The sequence below is a fragment of the Nerophis lumbriciformis genome, linkage group LG21, assembly GCF_033978685.3.
Source record: "Nerophis lumbriciformis linkage group LG21, RoL_Nlum_v2.1, whole genome shotgun sequence".
Taxonomy (NCBI): domain Eukaryota; kingdom Metazoa; phylum Chordata; class Actinopteri; order Syngnathiformes; family Syngnathidae; genus Nerophis; species Nerophis lumbriciformis.
Genome location: NC_084568.2, coordinates 25,137,501 through 25,162,006, shown reverse-complemented (window position 1 = coordinate 25,162,006; position 24,506 = coordinate 25,137,501). Strand labels below are relative to the sequence as shown.

Sequence of the window (24,506 nt, the reverse complement as noted above, 5' to 3'; positions counted from 1 at the left end):
ACTGGCCGAGAGTTAGTGGGCGGCCGAGAGTGGAGTTGGCTCTCTTGGTTGCTTTGTTGGGTCTTCTCCTGTCTCTGGCCATGCTCCCCCCCACCCAAGCAGACGATGGCGTGGAACACCGCAGAGGCCACCACAGTGTATATGGTTTTTTTTTTTAAATGTTGTAGCTGTATGTAGAAATGGCTGGTTGCATCAGCTATGCTCTTTTAATATCTTTAATGTCCTTTGTTTTCTTAGATGTTTGATGTTTCCCTCTTACACACATGCTTATGTGTACTGTGGCTATGAGTTTTTTCGCCTTGACCTCAGTCTGGACCCCCTCTCCAGACTGAATTTTTGTTTTCTTTGTGCTGGGATTGTGCTGAAAATCTTAATTTCACCTCGGGGATTATTCAAGTATTTCTGATTCTGATTCTGAATGGCATTGCCGAATAACGAATGCTTCCTACTGCATTCTTGATTTCATCAAGGAAGCCATAAGCTTCCTTGTTGTCCAAAAGTGCAAAACATCTATTTTTGTTTACTATCTTTTGTCTAAAAGGCTTAACAACAACACCACACAAAACTAACAAAAAACTGTTTTTAATTTTCCTGATGGAACTGTCCTGAAGGAATCAATAAAGTACTATATCTATCTATCGATCGATCGATCGATCTATCTAGTGTACCCTTATAAACTAATAAAAATACAAACAAACAGAGACAAAAGTCTAGTCCACTTTCTACCCTTTGTACAGAACCATCTAACCAGCTACCCAACTTACAAAACTTATTGCTCACTTTTTAACTAATAACTATGTCAAACGCAATGATATCATTCAATCCATAATGAAAATAGCTACACTTTTTAGTAAGCAAGTCAACATGTTACCAACTAACTAAAATGTGACCTAACTAGCAAAATCAATAAACAAGTTAACTAACTGCAATTATTACAGGTTGGAAAGAAAAAACAATGTTTTGCTATCAAGCTAACAAGTTAACCACTAACTAACAAGCAATCTAACTAGCAACACGTTAAAGATTTACACAAACTATTTGACCAACTAACTAACTGAATCTAAACTGGAAAAAAATCTACAATTTCTAGCTATCAAGCTAATAAGTTACTGACTAATGAAAGAGCACATTAGAAACATGATAACAAATGCACTAACTAACTAACTGAAATGAATCAGGACTGAACATATTTACCATTTCTAGCTTTCAAACTGACAAACTACTTACTAACAAACAATTTGCTAACAAATACACTAACTAACAAACTGAATCTAAACTGGAAAATATCTGCAATTTATAGCAAGCAAGCTAACAACTAACCCACAAATAAAAGAGCAAACAAATAGAAACATGTTAACAAATACATTTGGTAACTGAAAGGAATCCAGACTAAAAAATATCTAACATTTTTAGCTCTCAAAATAACTAATACACCTAAAAAAAATACACTAACTGAATCCTGATTTAAAAAAATATCTACCATTTCTAACAAGTTACCCACTAACAAATGATCAAACTAGAAACATGGTACAGAAACTAACTGAAATGAATCCAGGTTGAACATATTGACCATTTCTAGCTAAGAAGCTAACAAACTACCTACCAACTAACAAGCAATTTGTTGACAAATACACTAACTAACTAATTGAAATGAATCCAGACTTAAAATATCTACCATTTCTAGCTATCAAGCTAACAAGTTACCCACTAACAAATGAGCAAAACTACAAATACTCCAACTAAATAACTTACTGAAAGGAATCCAGATTTATTATGTCTATCATTTATAGCTATCAAGCTAACAACTGCCCACAAACTAACATGAAAGGTGTTAACAAAAAAGTGTGACCATTTCTAACAAGTTACCCACTAACAAATGAGCAAACTAGAAACATGTTAACAATACACGAATTAAATTATTCCAGACTGAACATTTTGACCACTTCTAGCTAGTAAGCTAACAATTTACCCACTAACTATCAAGCAATTTGTTAACAAATACACTAACTAAATAAGTGAATACATGTAATCTGAAAATATATACAATGTCTAGCAAACTAACTTACTAACTGACATGAACACAGACTAAAAATATATATTATTTCTAGCTATCAAGCTAACAAGTTACCCACTAACAAATGAGCAAAACTACAATGACTCCAACTAAATAACTAACTGAAATGAATCCAGATTGAACATATTGACCACTTCTAGCTAGCAAGCTAACACACTACCTACTAACTAACAAACCATTTGTTAACAAATACACTAACTAACTAATTGAAATGAATCCAGACTAAAAATATCTACCATTTGTAGCTATCAAGCTAACAAGTTACCACTAACAAATGAGCAAACGAGCAACATGTTAACAATACACTATAATTAACTAACTGAAATTATTCCAGACTGAACATTTTCACCACTTCTAGCTAGCACAAAAACAATTTACCCACTAACTAACAAGCAATTTGATAACAAATACAATAACTAAATACCTGAATATTTCTAGAAAATTAACTAACTAACTAACTGAAATTAATCCAGACTACAAATATCTATTATTTTAAGCTATCAAGCTAACAAGTTACCCACTAACAAATGAGCAAAACTACAAATACTCCAACTAAATGACTTACTAAAATTAATCCAGATTGATTATGTCTACCATCTATAGCTATCAAGCTATAGATGATAGACTAACTGAATCCGGATTAAAAAAAGATCGACCATTTCTAACAAGTTACCCACTAACAAATGAGCAAACTAGAAACATGGTAACAGATACACAAACTAACTGAAATGTATCCAGACTGAACATATCTACCACTTATAGCTAGCAAGCTAACAAACAACCCACTAACTGACAAGCAATTTGTTAACCAATACACTAACTAACTAACTGAAATTAATCAAGAATGAAAATCTATAGCTATCAAGCTAACAAGTCAAAATGCTAACCATTGAACTCGCTACTAAACAAAAACCTTGCTAACTAACTGCAATGAATCCAAAGAGACTATATAACACCTTCTAAAAAAATACTTGGCACTAACAGCCGTTAACAAAATGATGGCAATCCGACTGATAAACCATTAAACATCTAACATAATAGATCTAACATAAGTGTGAGAGTCCAGTCCATAGTGGATCTAACATAATAGTGTGAGAGTCCAGTCCATAGTGGATCTAACATAATAGTGTGAGTCCAGTCCATAGTGGATCTAACATAATAGTGTGAGTCCAGTCCATAGTGGATCTAACGTAATAGTGTGAGTCCAGTCCATAGTGGATCTAACATAATATTGTGAGTCCAGTCCATAGTGGATCTAACATAATAGTGTGAGAGTCCAGTCCATAGTGGATCTAACATAATAGTGTGAGAGTCCAGTCCATAGTGGATCTAACATAATAGTGTGAGTCCAGTCCATAGTGGATCTAACATAATAGTGTGAGAGTCCAGTCCGTAGTGTATCTAACATAATAGTGTGAGAGTCCAGTCCATAGTGGATCTAACATAATAGTGTGAGTCCAGTCCGTAGTGGATCTAACATAATAGTGTGAGAGTCCAGTCCATAGTGGATCTAACATAATAGTGTGAGAGTCCAGTCCATAGTGGATCTAACATAATAGTGTGAGAGTCCAGTCCATAGTGGATCTAACATAATAGTGTGAGTCCAGTCCATAGTGGATCTAACATAATAGTGTGAGAGTCCAGTCCATAGTGAATCTAACATAATAGTGTGAGAGTCCAGTCCATAGTGGATCTAACATAATAGTGTGAGAGTCCAGTCCATAGTGGATCTAACATAATAGTGTGAGTCCAGTCCATAGTGGATCTAACATAATAGTGTGAGTCCAGTCCATAGTGGATCTAACATAATAGTGTGAGAGTCCAGTCCATAGTGGATCTAACATAATAGTGTGAGAGTCCAGTCCATAGTGGATCTAACATAATAGTGTGAGAGTCCAGTCCATAGTGTATCTAACATAATAGTGTGAGAGTCCAGTCCATAGTGGATCTAACATAATAGTGTGAGTCCAGTCCGTAGTGGATCTAACATAATAGTGTGAGAGTCCAGTCCATAGTGGATCTAACATAATAGTGTGAGAGTCCAGTCCATAGTGGATCTAACATAATAGTGTGAGAGTCCAGTCCATAGTGGATCTAACACCTACTCAGTGGTCTAGTGGTTAGAGTGTCCGCCCTGAGATCGGTAAGTTGTGAGTCATACCAAAGACTACAAAAATGGGACCCATTACGTCCCTGCTTGGCACTCAGCATAAAGGGTTAGAATTGGGGGTTAAATCACCAAAAATGATTCCCAGCGCTGCTGCCCTTCTAAAAAAACAGATTTTAAAAAATTACTTAGCACTAACAGCCGTTAACGAAATGATGGATAAAAGCACAGCTTTGTGGCGTTCCTGGAAGAAGACTAAGAAACAAATGAAAAGGCTGAGTTAAACACACCATGACCACAGTCTTTAAATGGAAATGAAAACGGCAAAGCTGGCATTTATTGGCCGTGAAGATTTGGTTACTTCGCCGTCCTTCGCCGTGAATCAAACAGCGGGGCAGAGTCCATTTAAGGAGCTGCTGATATTCTTTAGGGGGCATTAAGGTCCACCAACATGCGCCGTCTTTTCTCGAGCGTTATGAAATGTGCGGTGTTTATTCACGGGCGGGCATTTATTCAGAGGAGAAGTGCGAGAGATGTGAGCGCTCATAAAGCGCCGGTGCAGTAGAAGCTCGGCCTGCGCCGTAATATGAAATATGCATAGGGCATAAAGAGCATATGGACCATCCATCTCAATATCTGCTACAGCACATCGTCAAAAAACAGCATTAAAGCGCTCAGACACACACCCACACACACCTTATGTTTAATGGTTTATCAGTCGGAGTGCCAGCTTTGTGCTGACGCAGCATATGCAATAACTAGCCAACACACACACACTTTTAGGCAAAACATCTGTGTGTGTACATTTGCTTCCTTTAAACTTGCAGTCGTACTGTAAATGCATTACAACGTCTGTCTGAATGTACACAATGTCTGTTTCTTTGTCTTATTCGTTTTATATCTCTTGTCTTTCTGTCACTAGCAGGCACTGACCTTCCACTGCAGGCAATTCTAATGTAATTAAAGTTAAAGTTAAAGTACCAATGATAGTCACACACACACTAGGTGTGGTGAAATTTGTCCTCTGCATTTGACCCATCCACTTGTTCCACCCGCTGGGAGGTGAGGGGAGCGGTGAGCAGCAGCGGTGGCAGCGCCTGGGAATCATTTTGGTGATTTAATCCTCAATTCCAACCCTCGATGCTGAGTGCCAAGCAGGGAGGTAATTGGTCCTATTTTTATAGTCGTTGGTTAGAGATGTCCGAGAATGGCTTTTTTGCCGATATCCGATATTCCGATATTGTCCAACTCTTAATTACCGATTCCGAAATCAACCGATACTGATATATACAGTCGTGGTATTAACACATTATTATGCCTAATTTTGTTGTGATGCCCCGCTGGATGCATTAAACAATGTAACAAGGTTTTCCAAAATAAATCAACTCAAGTTATGGGAAAAAATGCCAACATGGCACTGCCATATTTATTACTGAAGTCACAAAGTGCTTTATTTTTTTTAACATGCCTCAAAACAGCAGCTTGGAATTTGGGACATGCTCTCCCTGAGAGAGCATGAGGAGGTTGAGGTTGACGGGGTTGGGGTGGCGGGTTTGAGGTGGGGGTGTGGGGGGGGGGGTATATTGAAGCGTCCCGGAAGAGTAACTGCTGCAAGGGGTTCTGGGTATTTGTTGTGTTGCGTTTGTGTTGTGTTACGGTGCGGATGTTCTCCCGAAATGTGTTTGTCATTCTTGTTTGGTGTGGGTTCACAGTGTGCCGCATATTTGTAACAGTGTTAAAGTTGTTTATACGGCCACCCTCAGTGTGACCTGTATGGCTCTTGACGAAGTATAAATTGCATTCACTTGTGTGTGTGAAAAGCCTTAGATATAATGTGACTGGGCCGGCACACAAAGCCAGCACGCAAGCTCTGTACTTCTCCCTACGTCTGTGTACACAGCGGCGTTTTAAAAAGTCATAAATTTTACTTTTTAAAACTGATACCGATAATTTTGAAACCGATGCCGATAATTTCCGATATTACATTTTGAAGCATTTATCGGCCGATAATATCGGCAGTCCGATATTATCGGACATCCCTATCCTTGGTTTTAACTCACAACCTACCGATCTCAGGGCAGACACTCTAACCCAGGGGTGTCCAAAGTGCGGCCCGGGGGCCATTTGCGGCCCGCAACTAATTGTTTACCGGCCCGCCACACATTCTGGAAATGCTATTACAAAAATTAAAAAAAAACTTTAAAAAAAAGTGGAATGGGGTGAAATCTAACTAGAAAAAGTTGCAATGTTGACACAAAGCTGCCATGCAGGCTGTTTTTTTTTCTTTTGTCTATCTTTTTTATTTGTTTGCCATTGCTCAAAAAAAAAAAAAAAAAAAAAAATCAATGTTATAATGACTTATCAACCTATTCAAGGCTCCAATTATTTCAAATATTTCACTTTAAAATGTTTTATGTGGAAAATATTGTCTATATATTGCATATGTTTTTGTATGTTGCCATAAAAAAACATCAACGTTTTCTTTGACAAAAGAGCATAAAACAAACCAGATAATAGTTCAAATGTAATATTCAGGTAACATGACCCTTTATGATCCCCGGGAGCCCTAAAGGTAAAAAAAAATAAAACAATTTGATATGAAAAAACTGCGACTTATAGTCCGAAAAATACAGTAATTACCGTGCATCCCTAGAGAAAAACCATGTCAACAAACTGCCGTAGGTTCAAAACTGTTTTATTATCACCCATCCCTCTCGAGTAAATGTGCAATAATAGCTACTTTTGGAATCGATTAGGTCGACAACCGCTTATGCTGGTGTGAGTCAGCCAGTTCGGAGGGCATTGACTTGAACCGTTTCCATTGTAATTCTACTTCCCTGATTTTTGATGGGCAAATTAGTTTTCAAAATCTTGAGAAATCCAAAGAGACGAGAGGTCGACGAGCGCATGCATCACCTTTAGAGGTTCGAGTCTACTTTTTGCAGCTGCGAAAGATGTTTTAATACAAGCCACCGATGAATTCAATATTGATTTCCTTGTCTGAAGATGTACACTGATGAATGTTTAATGAGGTTTCTGTGAAAGGTAATCGTTTGCTGTTGGATGTTCTTCAACTGGAGGATTGTGGAATAGTAGAAAACAAAAAAAAAGCACTGAAGTAGTACTTTCTATTTTAATTGCAGAGGACAAAGCAGCTTGTTTGCTTTTTCCCCCCGACTTCACCTTGGTGATATTCCTCCAGCGGGGCCGCCGATTTTGTCACGAGCTATCAGGAGGGCCCCGCCGGCACTCGGCTGCTCGCTGGTTTGAAATTCTAAATACGCACTTTGAAAGCAGAGGCGCCACCTGCTCACCTCGGCTCCTCTGGACCTCATTTGACGACCAATTGTAGCGGGCTATATACTGTATATCGGGGAAAAAAAGATGCCGTTAAGTTTCCAGAAGAAGCTGGCTTAGGATTGATGCTAAAAGAAGGAAAGTTTTCTCCGTTCCTTCTGGCAAGGACTTATTTCCCGTTATCCGCCATGACTTCCCATCAAACAGACTTTCTTTCTGGTCCTCGTCTGACGCCGCCAATCTCTTCACTCTTGTGTAAACTTGTAATCCCTTCGCCTCCTGTCGTTTACCTGCCTCCCTATCTTAGTCATTATCTCTCCGCCCTGTCCCCTTCCTGTCATTTTGGTCTATCTATTTCGATGTAAAACATCCCCATCTGCTCCTTCTCCTCATGGGCTGGCCTTGCTTATCTCCCTTGGATGGACCGCTTCATCAGTAGCGGCCTCCTGCCTGTCTGACTTCAAACCTGAGCTCCACACTCACACCGCTGATTTGTCTATCCACATCTTTTGCACATTTCAGATTCGGGCGTTCAAAGGCTGCGAGTAACAACAGGCGTGCGTCCATAAAAGTTAGTTAGGATTAGGGATGTCTGATAATGGCTTTTTGTCGATATCCGATATTGTCCAACTCTTTAATTACCGATACCAATTACAACCGATGTATACAGTAATGGAATTAACACATTATTATGCCTAATTTGGACAACCAGGTATGGTGAAGATATGGTACTTTTAAAAAAAATTAATAAAATAAGATAAATAAATTAAAAACATTTTCTTGAATAAAAAAGAAAGTAAAATTAAAGCTGCAAGCAGTGATGGACCTGACCGACTTTGAGGGCTCATAAAATCCAAACCGGAGTAGTAATTAAAACTCTTTCATCAACTTTTAATAAGAAGGGTTCAATCTCTCTCCTGTGCTAATTGGAAGCCGACACGACAATCGCGCTCAGAGGAAATAATGTTTGAAGCGACTGTTTTTACTCAACTTTTGTTTTGAAGGGGGAATTGCAAACTTCCTGTGGATTTTTGCTGGGGGTTGTCAGTGTATGAAATCTAGGTCTAAGTGAGACCTACATAGAGCAGTGTTTCCCACACATTCATTTATTTGTGGCGGCCCGCCACGAAAGGATTACGTCCGCCACAAATGGATTTTTCGGCTTTTGACTCGCTCCACCGCTCATAAAAGCAATGGGACTCTGTCTGTGAATGTACCTTGTAGTTACAACTCCGGTGCAGTAGGTGTCGGTAGCCTACTATGCATTGTAACTCCGCCAATAGCACTTAATTCACCTGGTGGGCCAGAAGAAGAAGAAGAAGAAGAAGACGGCGGAGTAAAAGAACGGACCGACCGGATCAAAATACGAGGGTAATATAGGTTGTAGGTACATAGGTTATAGCTGCATCGCTCGCGGCTCGTCATATATTTAACGTTAATCCGCGATTTCACAGAGCGTTTCATTGACGGTGGGCAGCCTGACTTCATTAACACCGCCGCTGTTGTCACGTCACGTGTTACAATATCGACGAGCTAACGTGTCCAGGTTATAACCCGGTTGTCAATAAACACACGTGGAGACGGTGCTTCAGATACTGCATTCATAATGAAGCTAAATTGTCCACTGTCCACTGCAGCATGTGAATGCAATGAAAAGATTAAAATCTGAGCCAACCAGCTGTTAAAATGTTGTCCAGGTTAATGTTTTGGCCATTAAAGGCCCTTCATTTCAAGATTTCAACTGTGATCGGGCTTTAAACAGGTGGCTGACCTGTTCAGATGGGTGTAACTCAGGGGTGCTCACACTTTTTCTGCAGGCGAGCTACTTTTCAATTGATCAAGTCGTGGGGATCTACCTCATTCATATATATAATTTATATTTACTTATTTATGAAATATATGTTTTTGTTAACAAGTTAAAGGTGTTTAATGATCATGCAAGCATTTTTAACACATATAGTTAATATTGTTAATAAATTAAAGGTGTTTAATGATAATACAAGCATGTTTAATACATATAGTTAATATTGTTAACAAGTTAAAGGTGTTTAATGATAATACAAGCATGTTTAACACAAATAGTTAATATTGTTAATAAATTAAAGGTGTTTAATGATAATACAAGTATGTTTAATACATATAGTTAATATTGTTAACAAGTTAAAGGTGTTTAAAGATAATACAAGCATGTTTAACACATATTGTTAATAAATTAAAGGTGTTTAATAATAATACAAGTATGTTTAATACATATAGTTAATATTGTTAACAAGTTAAAGGTGTTTAATGACAATACAAGCATGTTTAACACATATAGTTAATATTGTTAACAAGTTAAAGGTGTTTAAAGATAATACAAGCATGTTTAACACATATAGTTAATATTGTTAACAAGTTAAAGGTGTTTAAAGATAATACAAGCATGTTTAACACATTTAGATTCCTTTCTTTCATGAAGACAAGAATATAAGTTGGTGTATTACCTGATTCTGATGACTTGCATTGATTGGAATCAGACAGTGGTGCTGATAACGTCCGCATTTTCGAATGGAGGAGAAAAAAAGTCCTCCTTTCTGTCCAATACCACATGAAAGTGTTTGGTTTTTGGCATCTTATTTGTCCAGCTTCTGTACTCCTTTATATACACTTTACAAGAAAGACATTGTCGGCAAACTCCGTAGCTTGCTAGCTTGTGCACGCCAGCTTTCTGAGACTCTTATTTTGTTAGCGCAACTGTGCAGTCGGTCTTTGGAGTTTTGACGACAGGTACGGCGCCAGAGTCTGTTGAAATAAAGTGTTTCTCGCCTTCCTGTCGGTAATTTTAATGAGCTAAATATGTACATAAAGTGTTGTACTTATATTCCAACTCCGCGTTCTTCTTGGTCATCGCCGCTGCCGCCGTCACCCCCCGCCCCCCGACCACACCACCACAAATAGATGCTTGTCCTGTGGGAAATACTGTAGAGGTTTTTGTTTCATTTCTCTACGACATTCCTACTGGGAGTTCTGTGTTTTCTTCCTAGGGGGCGCTACAGCGCAAATTTGAGTTTTGGGGTTTGGTTTTTTGATTAGATCGCAATTTTCGCCAGTCCTGATGTGTGTATCCAATTTGGTGAGTTTTGAAGCATGTTAAGGGGGACAGCTCAAAGAGGCGGCGGTATAATAATAAAACGCTACAAATTCAATAGGGTCCTCTGTCCCAAAGGGACTCGGTCCCTAACAATATAAAATCAGTTACATAGAAACTAGTAATTTATCAAAATTAGTCAAATTAACTGTTAAAGGTTAGTACTATTAGTGGACCAGCAGCACGCACAATCATGTGTGCTTACGGACTGTATCCCTTGCAGACTGTATTGATATATATTGATATATAATGTAGGAACAAGAATATTAATAACAGAAAGAAACAACCCTTTTGTGTGAATGAGTGTACATGGGGGAGGAAGGTTTTTTGGGTTGGTGCACTAATTGTAAGTGTATCTTGTGTTTTTTATGTTGATTTAATAAAAAAAAATAAAAAAAATAAAAAATAAAAAACGATACCGATAATAAAAAAAAACGATACCGATAATTTCCGATATTACATTTTAACGCATGTATCGGACATCTCTAGTTAGGATGCTTATCATTAGGATCACGGAGCAAAATAACAGTGGCAGGCAGGCTCTTAATCATCTCTCACAGATCAAACTCACTCTAAATTATTCAGGATGTTTTGTCCATTTAGTTGTATAAGTACCTGTTGCCCACCTTGTTAAAAGTGCCATATGTATAACAGACTGGGGCTTAACGATAAAATTATATCAATACACACGATATTGCCAAAAGTATTAGGCCACCTGCCTTGACTTACATATGAACTTGAAATGCCATCCCATTCCTAACCCATAGGGTTCGATATGATCTCGGTCCAACTTTTGCAGCTATTACAGCTTCAACTCAAAAGGTTGCGGAGTGTGTTTATAGGAATTGTCGACCATTCTTCCAAAAGCGCATTGGTGAGGTCACACCCCGATGTTGGTCGAGAAGGCCTGGCTCTCAGTCTCCATTCTAATTCATCCCAAAGGTGTTCTATCGGGTTCAGGTCAGGACTCTGTGCAGGCCAGTCAAGTTCATCCACACCAGACTCTGTCATCCATGTCTTTATGGACCTTGCTTTGTGCACTGGTGCACAGTCATGTTGGAAGAGGAAGGGGCCCGCTCCCAACTTTTCCCACAAAGTTACCTACTCAGTGGTCTAGTGGTTAGAGTGTCCGCCCTGAGATCGGTAAGTTGTGAGTCATACCAAAGACTACAAAAATGGGACCCATTACGTCCCTGCTTGGCACTCAACATCAAGGGTTGGAATTGGGGGTAAAAATCCCCAAAAATGATTCCCGGGTGCGGCCATCGCTGCTGCCCACTGCTCCCCTCAACAAGGGGATGGGTCAAATGCAGAGGACAAATTTCACCACACCTAGTGTGTGTGTGACAATCATTGGTACTTTAACTTTAACTTTAGCATGGAATTGTCCAAAATATTTTGTTATCCTGGAGCATTCAAAGTTCATTTCACTGGAACTAAGGGACCAAGCCCAACTCCTGAAAAACAACCCCACACCATAATTCCTCCTCCACCAAATTTCACACTCGACACAATGCAGTCCGAAATGTACCGCTCTTTTGGCAACCTATATATCAGTATAGCGTATATCGCGATAGACACGTAATCGATATCAATAAAAATGTGTTTGATAAAACATTTGACCATTTTATTTTCTTCTTCTTTGGGAGAAACCGGAATTTGCAAAGCAAGGTTGGTTGTATGAACAAAGGCATTCGCTCTCTGGAAAGCGAGCAACGCAGAAAGTGATTGTGTTGGAAAACATTTATGTACCTTTGTGTAAATTGCAATAGGGCTGTGCGAAAAGCACATTCTGGCCTGTGTGTGACTTTGTCCGCATTGACTCACTGAAAGTATCTATTCTACCTTCTCATTGCTCATTTAACAATGCACCATTGTTCCCAGTGTGGGCATTTTCCACTGACTTTTGCATATGCTCTCACCCCCCTCCAAACTGAGCCTACTCCCTACCTCCCACCTTGTATAAAGAATAACTAATCTCTCTTTCTATCGCGCTCTCCTTACATACTTTGCTATGAATGCGACCTGTGCCTTTATTGAACCAGTCGAGCCATTTCAATAAAAATAAGAAAATAATGTTCTGTTTGACTGCTCAATTAGTAATTTTCCCATACATGATCACTGATTAGTGGGAGTGACACATTAACAGCCAATCAGGTAATAGCATCGACTATCTCTTTGGTTGCGCCAACTTGTTGCCTTGCAATTGATTATTTGCATGGACTGAGAAGACAAACTAAAAATGAAGAAATTGTGGCTAAAACAGGAAAAGTACCCCCGACAGAGGGGCCGTATTTCTGAGAAAATAGTTCAGGTTTCTCTATGTTTACTTCCCACCTTTTTGTTACACTCTAATAAACATTTCTTATATATTCCTTATTTTAAGAGGTTATTTTTAAGTGTTCAATATGATTTTAGAAATGTGTTTACATTTCCTTTCTGTGGGGGGGGCGTGGCCTGTGGACCTGCAGCGAAGCGGGGTGTGCCAGGACCGGCTTTGAGATCAGCGACAGGTGCGTAGATGGCCCACCTGGGCGCATTTATCTAATCATCTGTCGCTCTGTTAAAGGCAGCAGCCGGGAAGGAGGAGAGGGTTGTTGTTGATGGTGGAGAGCGAAGCCGAGTGCGAGCGCGACAGACGACACTGGAGAGAAACCATTCGTGTGTTCACTTGGTAGAAAGACAACTGCTGAAAAGCACTGAAAAGACCTTGCACGTTTTATTGTAAAATAAAGCACTTTTGTAAACCTGGAAGAGCCTGGCATGTCGTTGATTGGTGGTTCGAAGAACCTGGAGAAGCAAGTCCTCCACACTTTCCTTTCTGCATTGATAGCTGAGGGGATTACCATCAGGCGAAGGTTACATTTTATTTGTATTTTTTACATTTAATATATTCTTCTCCTGGTCTTTTCTTTCGACACAGTGGGTCATAAAAAAGTATCAATAATTATCGATATTGACCATTATAAAATATTTATACTGCGATGCAGTTTTCTTTCCCTAATCACGAACAGAATTGATTACACAAAGTTAGCAAAATTCAGAAAAAGTCAATATTTTTAAACTGGAAATAACACACAAAGAGGAAAAGAGTGATGGTCAACTTGAAAGATGTTATATCCTCGGGTAGTGATGAGTCACTCACTGAAGTGATACGGTTCACTTGAGTCATTTGGGTTAATGTTGGCGATTCATTGTGAAATCGTCTAAGTCAGCAGTGATTCTGGTTAGTCAATTGACTCCAATCAGTGAATCAATTCATATGAATCATCGGAATGTGATGTTTATTGTGGGTGAGCTGACTTGAGTCAGCGAACCCATTCAAATGATTAATCTCGGTCCGGTTCATTTGCTGTGAGTCCTCTGACTTGAGTCAGTGAATCAGATAAGCAAAATGATCTCAGTCTGCACTCTGTTTTGTTTTTGGCGAGTTCGCTGACTCAAGTTAGTGAATCATTTCGAAAGACTCATTGGAGTCTAATGAGCCAGCTGACATGAGTCAGTGAATCAATTGAACATATGTAGTCTTTCCTGTGAGTCTACTGACTCGAAGCATTGAATACACTCAAATGAATCATCTCTGTCTGATTTGTTCACTGTGAAAACTCTGATTTAAGTCAGTAAAAAACGATTCAAATGAATCATCTGAGTCGTTCTGAGTTTTTCACAATCAACCCTGATTCAATAAAACAAATTGGATCATTGACACAAATTGACAAACATTCACACAGACTTTAAGTCAAAAAGTATACTCAGAGTACTACATCGGAATACCATAATAATAATAAAGACTAGATCCGACCAATCTAAGTCTATGAGCAGGAACTGATGAAGTCTACTCGAATGAGAGGCAAAACGTCTTCTAAGACAAACCAAAAAGTCCAGTTCGGATCGATTGAATACCCTGTGATGACCATGACCAGGATATATGAGAACATTCATGGACACTTTAATAATAAATAGCCGAAAAATTATGATTTATTTACCAGTTCCTTAAGTCAACAATAGTTTACACAACACAACGAGGGATAACGATAACCGGTATAATTATAAACGGCAGTCTAACGCTAGCTAGCTTAAATGTTACCATTAAAACAAGAGATGTTAACGTCTGTCTCCATTTAAAAACTCAAAAAAATATATATAAACTAAAAATATAAAAACAAATCTAAATGCATATAAACATGGTACTGTCTGAACAACTAAGATTTAAAATTGTGCCCATTAAACCTACAGGCTGTGCTCTCTTCAACAGAGAGATTGATCCATACTCGAAGCAATATGACAACAGGAAGTGAACTGGCGTGACGTCACATAAACCGGACGTGACGCACCCAACGCACGTTTTTTTCTTTATCATTAAATAACACAAACTATTTTCCAAATTAAAATGGAAGAATATAAACATATTTAAACACGGACGCCTCCCTAGGCAGGTGTTTAGGGCACGTCCGGCTGGTAGGAGGCCACGGGGAAGACCCAGGACATGTCTGGCCTGGGAACACCCCTGGATCCCTCAGGAGGAGCTGGACGAAGTGGCTGGGGAGAAGGAATTCTGGGCTTCCCAACTTAGGCTGCTGCCCCCGCGACCCGACCTCGGATAAGCGGAAGAAGATGGATGGATGACTCTTAAGTAGCTAGACCAATATTATCGTACAACATATTTATTTTGCCAAGAAAGTATATTGTGTGGCTATTTATCTATTAGACTTTGACAAACTTTATTGATCCACAAGGGAAATTATTTCACACATTAGCTCAGTTATAAAGGATGGAAAGGGTAAGGATGGAAAGGATAATGCAGGTATAAAGTATACTAAAAATGTACCATAGTAGCAATATAAAATATTACATATATGTAATATTTACATATTATATATACAGTATATAATATATACTGATATATATATATATATATATAGATATATATATATATATATATATATATAATAGTATTATATTATATTATATTTGTATATAATATATACAATATATAACAAATCCCAGTTACCATGTACAATATTATAGTACCGGTATATGTAACAGCTGCAGCAAAAAAAAATAAAAAAAATAAAAAGGCAGCATAAAGAGTAGATCCAGCAGAAAATATGCATTATAAACAAAGAGAGGTAGCTAACATAGAAGCGGTCAGGTAATAGACAGATATCATCTATTGCTGTATGGCGAGTGATTATACAGCAGGATGGAGTGCGTAATGAAGGAGTTCTTGAATCGAACACTATGGGAACGAAGCTGAAGGAGCCTGTTGGAATATGAGTTTCGCTGTACCTCAATTGTCTGGTGGAGTGGGTGGGCACGATTGTCCATGATGGCGAGCAGTTTGTCCAGTGTCCTGTCCCTCACTGACACAAACGCCTCCAACTGCGTGCCAATAGTTTAACCGGCTTTCCGGATCAGTTTGTCAATCCGGTTTAAGTCCCTTTTGCTGGTGCTGCTCCCCCAACAAACCACTGCAAAGTACAGGGCACTGACCACAACAGACTGAAAAAAGATCTCCATCAGCTTGCTGCACACATTCAACCTAAGCTTCCTCAGGAAAATGAATTTGTATTGTATTAAATGTTTAAAATACAACTTGATTATAAGTGTGTCTAAGTAATTTTTGAGCACATTCAACAAAGCCATGATAATAATTAGAGATGTCCGATAATATCGGACTGCCGATATTATCGGCCGATAAATGCCTTAAAATGTAATATCGGCATTTATCGGTATTGGTTTCAAAATGATCGGTATCGGTTTCAAAAAGTAAAATTCATGACTTTTTAAAACGCTGCTGTGTACACGGACATAGGGAGAAGTACAGAGCGCCAATAAACCTTAAAGATCCTGCCTTTGCGTGCCGGCCCAGTCACATAATATCTACGGCTTTTCACACACACAAGTGAATGCAAGTCATACTTTGTCAACACTCAGTGGCCTAGTGGTTAGAGTGTCCGCCCTGAGATCGGTAGGTTGTGAGTTCAAACCCCGGCTGAGTCATACCAAAGACTATAAAAGTGGGAACCATTACCTCCCTGCTTGGCACTCAGCATCAAGGGTTGGAATTGGGGGGTTAAATCACCAAAAATGATTCCCGGGCGCGGCCACCGCTGCTGCCCACTGCTCCCCTCGCCCAACAAGGGGATGGGTCAAATGCAGAGGACAAATTTCACCACACCTAGTGTGTGGGTGACAATCATTGGTACTTTAACTTTAACTTAACAGCCATACAGGTCACACTGAGGGTGGCCGTATAAACAACTTTAACACTGTTACAAATATGCGGCACACTGTGAACCCACACCAAACAAGAATGACAAACACATTCCGGGAGAACATCCGCACCGTAACACAACATAAACACAACAGAAAAATACCCAGAACCCCTTGCAGCACTAACTCTTCCGGGACGCTACAATATACACCACCCGCTACCCGCTATCCCCCCCCCCTCCCACCGAACCCCATCCACTTCAACCTCCTCATTCTCTCTCAGGGAGAGCATGTCCCAAATTCCAAGCAGCTGTTGTGAGGCATGTTAAAAAAAATAATGCACTTTGTGACTTCAATAATAAATAAGGCAGTGCCATGTTGGCATTTTTTTTCCATAACTTGAGTTGATTTATTTTGGAAAACCATGTTACATTGTTTAATGCATCCAGCGGGGCATCACAACAAAATTAGGCATAATAATGTATTAATTCCACGACTGTATATATCGGTATCGGTTGATATCGGTATCAGTAATTAAGAGTTGGACAATATCGGAATATCGGATATCGGTAAAAAAAAAGCCATTATCGGACTAATAATAATGATAACTGTGATATGAATTTTTCATATTGTTACATTCCTTAACGCAACACAGACCTGGAAAGACCTGTAAGCAGTATATTCATAAACCAAACTTCACTCCATTATGCTACAATAACTAAAAGCCCCGGGCAAGAAAGCGACAATCGTCTCATCCAAAAAATTATTCTTGCATTTTATTTTGTGACATTTTTGATTTAGTGGAAGGATGTCCCCGGCGGCGTTCATGAGTCGCAGAAGCAGTAAAAAAAAAAAAACAAGGAGTCGCAAACAGAAGGTAAGAAATGATGATCTCTGTGTTTACAGCTGGAATCGGGCAATGCATCAATATTGTGCTAAAATGCAAAATGATCTCTAATTTGGCTGACGAAGACATTAAAGCTGCATCACTATAAAACCATTCTCCCAGGCCATAAAAGCAGGAGACTCATACAGTACTTGCACTGCATGAAGCCCACTTCCACCTCCTCAGACATTAACAGTCGAACCAACCCTTCGTTTATTACTTTAGTAAATTCACACTTTTTACTACTTTGTGTGTGTGTGTGTGAGAGAGAGAGAGAGAGAGAGAGAGAGAGAGAGAGAGAGAGAGAGAGAGAGAGAGAGAGAGAGAGAGAGAGAGAGAGAGAGAGAGAGAGAGAGAGAGAGAGAGAGAGAGAGAGAGAGAGAGAGAGAGAGAGAGAGAGAGAGAGAGAGAGAGAGAGAGAGAGAGAGAGAGAGAGACTATCATGCAGAGGACAGCTGTTTCAAAACATTGTGAGCTTTTGTTCACCAACAAAATGCTTCCACAAAGGCGTGGCCTGCCAAGCGGAACTGAAGTCAGCCAATGCTTGGCTTAGTTCAGCCACAAACACACACACACACGTGCACACACACGCACACACATGCACACACTAGTCTTGCATTACTCACTAAGTTTGGCGGGAGCCTTATTCATCGTCTCGGACATACCCCATGTTTTTCTAACCAATCCCTGCTAACATGCGCTTGTAAGTTCTCTAAAGTTACAGGAAGTGTTTTATAGATACTTTTATATGAATGTCAAGTCAAAGCGACTTACGGGGTCAAACTTTGGGGTTTTATAACAGCGCCAACATTTGGTGTATCTGTTAGGCCGGTCCTTCTCAGAATTTTTTCACCAAGTACCACCTCAGAAGTTACTTGGCTCTCCAAATACCGCAAAAAAAATCAACATTAAAATACAATAGCGTAGTAGGCCTAAATATTATTTAAAAGAAGGCAGAGTACAGTATATTTAATATTTTGGCCACTAACATTACACACAATTTGAACAGTAACACTGTGTTTGAATATTGAATTAAGTGGTTCTTTGGCGTACTAATACAAAACACAAAACCAATGAAGTTGGCACGTTGTGTAAATCAGTGTTTTTCGACCTTTTCTGAGCCGAGGTACTTTTTTTCCCATTGAAAGAATTCTGAGGCACGCCACCAGCAGAAAACATTAAACAATGAAACTCAGCAGCCGATATTGACAATAAAAAGTCGTTCTCGCAATTGTTTGATATGAATTCAAACCATAACCAAGCATGCATCACTATAGCTCTTGTCTCAAAGTAGGTGTACTGTCACGACCTGTCACATCACGCCGTGACTTATTTGGAGTTTTTTTTGGTGTTTTCCTGTGTGTAGTGTTTGAGTTCTTGTCTTACGCTCCTATTTTGTTGTTGATCGTACTTTGTGGACGCTGTCTGCTCCACACGCTGTAAGTCTTTGCTGTCCTCCAGCATTCTGTTTTTGTTTACTTTGCAGCCAGTTCAGTTTTAGTTTTGCATAGCCTTCCCCAAGCTTCAATGCCTTTTCTTAGCGGCACTCGCCTTTAAGCATTAGACACCTTTTTACCTGCAAACCATTGTCGTCGTTCCCGACATCTACAAAGCACTTATCTACCTGCTGCCACCTACTGATATGGAAGAGTATTACACGGTTACTCTGCCGAGCTCTAGACAGTACAGACACTCAACAACGGCACATTTACTGATTATAATTACCGGTTTGCAAAAAATATTTTTAACCCAATTAGGTGAAATTACATAATCTCCCACGGCACACCAGACAATATCTCACGGAACACTAGTGTGCCGCGGCACAGTGGTTGAAAAACACTGGTGTAAATGGTAAATAAAAACAGAATACAATGATTTGCAAATCCTATTCAACCTATATTCAATTAATATAGACTGCAAAGACAAGATATTTAACATTCAAATTGGAAAACGTTATTTTTTGCAAATATTAGCTCATTTAGAATTTGATGCAACATTTTTCAAAAAAGCTGGCACAAGTGGCAAAAAAAGACAGAGAAAGTTGAGGAATGCTCATCAAAGACTTATTTGGACAGAGCGGCTAGACTGGTACTTAAATGTTCTTTGCGCACTAATATTTCATTTATGCATTCACGCCTGTCCTGGTTGTCTGTTGAAAAAAGATGCATTGTAGTCTCCTTATGTTCTTTAGAACTATCATTTTAGATCAATCACCAGATTAATTTTACAAACAGTTTTTAGAATCAACTAACACACATATTCATGACACTAGGAATGCCAGCAATGGCTATTTGGCACTTCCTGCTCCCAGGACCAATCTCCTCAACATACAGTCATGTATAGATGTACATCATTCTGGAATAGGTTGCCATCTCACATTAATCTCTAACAAAGTAAATTGTCATTCAAGACAGCTTTGAAGATACACCTATTGCAGCTGCCCACATGACGTGAATTTTTAATACTGGTTTTAACGAGCTGTTTATCTTATGTTGTATTTTTCCATTGTATAATGTCTGGTAATGCATGTATTCTTTGTATTTTAATTTTGTATGCTCCTATATGGACCCCAGGAAGACTAGCAGTCGTCTTGGCGTCAGCTAATGGGGATCCATTCAATAAACAATAAACACTTATTTGGAACATCCCAAACGGGAACAGGCTAATTGGGAACAGGTGGGTGCCATGATTGGGTATAAATGCAGCTTCCATGAAATCTGTAGTCCAGACCTGTCTCCCATTGAAAATGTGTGGCGCAATATGAAGCGTAAAATACCACAACAGACACCCCGGACAGTTGAACAACTTAAGCTGTACATCAAGCAAGAATGGGAAAGAATTCCACCTGAAAAGCTTCAAAAATTGGTCTCCTCAGTTCCCAAACGTTTACTGAGTGTTGTTAAAAGGAAAGGCCATGTAACACAGTGGTAAAAATGCCCCTGTGCCAACTTTTTTGCAATGTGTTGCTGCCATTAAATTCTAAGTTAATGATTATTTGCAAAGAAAAATGAAGTTTCTCAGTTCGAACATTAAATATCTTGTCTTTGCAGTCTATTCAATTGGAAATAAGTTGAAAAGGATTTGCAAATCATTGAATTCTGTTTTTATTTACGATTTACACAATGTGCCAACTTCACTGGTTTTGGGTTATATATATATATATATATATATATATATATATATATATATATATATATATGTATATATATATATATATATATATGTATATATATATATATATGTATATATATATATATATATGTATATATATACATATATATGTATATATATACATATATATGTATATATATACATATATATGTATATATATACATATATATGTATATATATATATATATATGTATATATATATATGTATATATATGTATATATGTATATATATATATATATATATATATATATATATATATATATAATAGGGATGTCTGATAATAGCTTTTTGCCGATATTCGATATTCCGATATTGTCCAACTCTTTAATTACCGATACCGATATCAACCGATACTGATATCAACCGATTTATGCAGTCGTGGAATTAACACATTATTATGTCTAATTTGGACAACCAGGTATGGTGAAGATAAGGTACTTTTTAAAAAAAATTATAAAATAAGATAAATAAATTAAAAAAATGTTCTTGAATAAAAAATAAAGTACAACAATATAAAACAGTTACATAGAAACTAGTAATTAATGAAAATTAGTCAAATTAACTGCTAAAGGTTAGTACTATTAGTGGACCAGCAGCACGCACAATCATGTGTGCTTACGGACTGTATCCCTTGCAGACTGTATTGATATATATTGATATATAATGTAGGAACCAGAATATTAATAACAGAAAGAAACAACCCTTTTGTGTGAATGAGTGTGAATGAGTGTAAATGGGGGAGGGAGGTTTTTTGGGTTGGTGCACTAATTGTAAGTGTATCTTGTGTTTTTATGTTGATTTAATTAAAAAAACAAACAAAAACAAAAAACGATACAGATAATAAAAAAAACGATACCGATAATTTCCGATATTACATTTTAACGCATTTATCGGCCGATAATATCGGCCTGCCGATATTATCGGACATCCCTAATATATATATATATATATATATACTGTATATATATATATATAGGTGGGGTACACTCTGGACAAGTCGCCACCTCATCACAGGGCCAACACAGATAGACAGACAACATTCACACTCACATTCACACACAAGGGCCAATTTAGTGTTGCCAATCAACCAATCCCCAGGTGCATGTCTTTGGGCACTCCGGCCCCTAAAAGCCTCTGTCCAAAATGAGAAAGGTGAGTGTAACCCAAACATCTTCAACAGTTTTTACCTCCGTGTGTGTAGTTTGTTGAGTTATCACAGGGTTAATACCTGGACATGACAAATGTGGAATTTGACACCTAGAAGTTTGTTATTTATTTTGTTCAATCCCAGATAGGCTGTGACTTCATGTTTATTGGCCTTGTAGATACACTGAAACAAAGTCTTAAGTTTGTTGTGTTTTTCAAGCCGCACACATTTTTTTTCCCCTCAGAATTTGAAGTGTTTTATCAAAATAATTATTTGTAATTAGTATATTTTCAGAATGTGTTTGTTCGATTTTTGGCCAAAGTAAAACAAAGAGAACAATCTGAAGTTGTCTTTGTTTTTAAGTTATCATGCCATGATTTGCCACTTTTATCTTTTTGAACAAAAAACAGCTACCATGACCACCCCCGAACTGTGAACCATCACTGTAGACACTTTTCACCTTTCATCACTAAAGACACTTTAACTGCTGCTGTGACCAAATGTCACCTCCATATTTATACTGTTGACTGTCAATCAGAATGTGCAATAATGTAATGTTACTTACTGTGCCTTGTATATACATTTTTATTTTTATTTTTTATTTTTAGCTAAGTATCGTGTGACTTGTTGAAGGGTGGACTAGCAAAGTAATATTTTCATTGTACGGCAAACTGTCTGTTTAACTGTGCATATGATAATAAACAATCTTGAATCTTGAATCTTGAAAAAATGATTTTACCAGTCCGGCCCGCCTGGGAATAGATTTTCCTCCATGTTGCCCCTGAGCTAAAATTATTTCATTCATTAATTGATACCTCTGTATTAAACAGTGGGCTTTTTAACAATTAGGAAGGTTTGAGTCATGTTTGTCCGACAGAAACCACATTAAGACAAAAATAATTCCCCCCCCATTTTTCCAATTTTCATACATTTTTGAAAAAGCTCCAGGGAGACATTAGGGTGGCTGTAGCAGATGGTCCTGAGCAACATCAAATATACGTTGATTTTGCTCAAAATACGATAGATCTAAACTTCTGGTAAAGTAATTTGTCATTTCCTAAATGCCAACACTGTTCCCAGATCAGATTAATATCCACCCCACACACACACACACACACACACACACACACACACACACACACACACACACACACCAATACACACTGAATGAGTGCAGGCGAGAGACCTGTGGGTGAAAGTTCCACAAGGTCTGTTTCTGTCTCCGGTGCAATGTGATGAATCCAGCAGCTGGCCAATCAGAGAGGACTATTAGCCAAGCAGGGAATCACCCACAGGTCACCATCACACTCTCATACACACACACCAAATTCTCCTCGTGTTCTCACTTAAATTTGTTCAGTGCAGTCTGAGCTGAGGTCTTTTTTTTTTTCCAGGCTGTCAAGTGTTGCATGTAATTGGAGCGCTTGTAATTGGTCGTGGTCGACTGCTCGCGATAGGAAACGCTGCCTTTTTGCATAATACACACGTCCTTGTCCACGCTGGGCGTGCTCACGTGCCTTTTGGTGTGATTCTCTGCATGTTGCATGGCGGAGAAAGGGGTGAAGGGGGGGAGAGAGGAGTGAGTGACATAGGGAAGGAGGACAGAAGGGCGAGAAAGAGGCCGTAAAAGTCAGGAAGACAATAAATGTGGGCGAGCTGATGTTTGCAGCTGCATGAAGCATTGCTCACGCCCTAAGTGTGTGTGTGTGTGTGTGTGTGTTCTTGTATTTCTACCCTTCTTGAAACATCAACAAGGAAAAGTGCCTTCCATATGAGGAACAAGTTTAGACCAAATTCATGGTCCCAACACAGAAAAACATTGCATCTAATAGAGAGCCAAATACTAGAGTCCATGAACATAGCTCCATAGTCAGGATTTTTTGTTGTTGATTTAATGTGCATACGAGTAAACATTGACAGGTGCAAAGGCAGCAATATATGATAAAACAAGATGGCAGCTAAAGAAGGACTTCCCTATTCATCCCCGAAAAAAGCCGCCAGGTGAACAGCTGATTTTACGACTTCCGGTGCTGACGTAAGGCAACCCGCGCCCATATGTGACCGTAGGATGAACAAATACACTACGGTACTAAGACTATAGTGACCATTAACAGTTAGCTTCTACAGCTGGGTTGCCCAAAGTGCGGAACACGGGCCATCTGTGGTCCGTGACTCGTTTGTCATCGGCCTTAAGCACATTAGATCTCATTTGCACCCCTGGTGGGGAAATCTATTAAAAGTAGGGTGATCCCAAAAAGGAAGGATGTGTTGGTTTCAAAAGTGCTCACCCTCTGGTCAACATATGTAATAACAAGTGTGTGTGAGAAATTGAAATGTGCCCCCTTTGGCTAAAATTGACTAAAAAAAATAAAAATAAAAATATGTATATAGAGACATACTGTCATAACTTGAAGTAAATAATGAAGATTAAAAACCAATTACAAAGAATGTGTCAATTTTTTTTGTATACAATTGGTAAC

At 38.6% G+C, this 24,506-nt stretch overlaps 1 protein-coding gene across 2 annotated transcripts in view; it reads right to left on the bottom strand.

The window, feature by feature from the left end:
- The window catches only part of efna3b (ephrin-A3b), a 346,280-nt gene that overhangs the window by 116,825 nt on the left and 204,949 nt on the right, over positions 1 to 24,506 (bottom strand). The window lies entirely within an intron of this gene.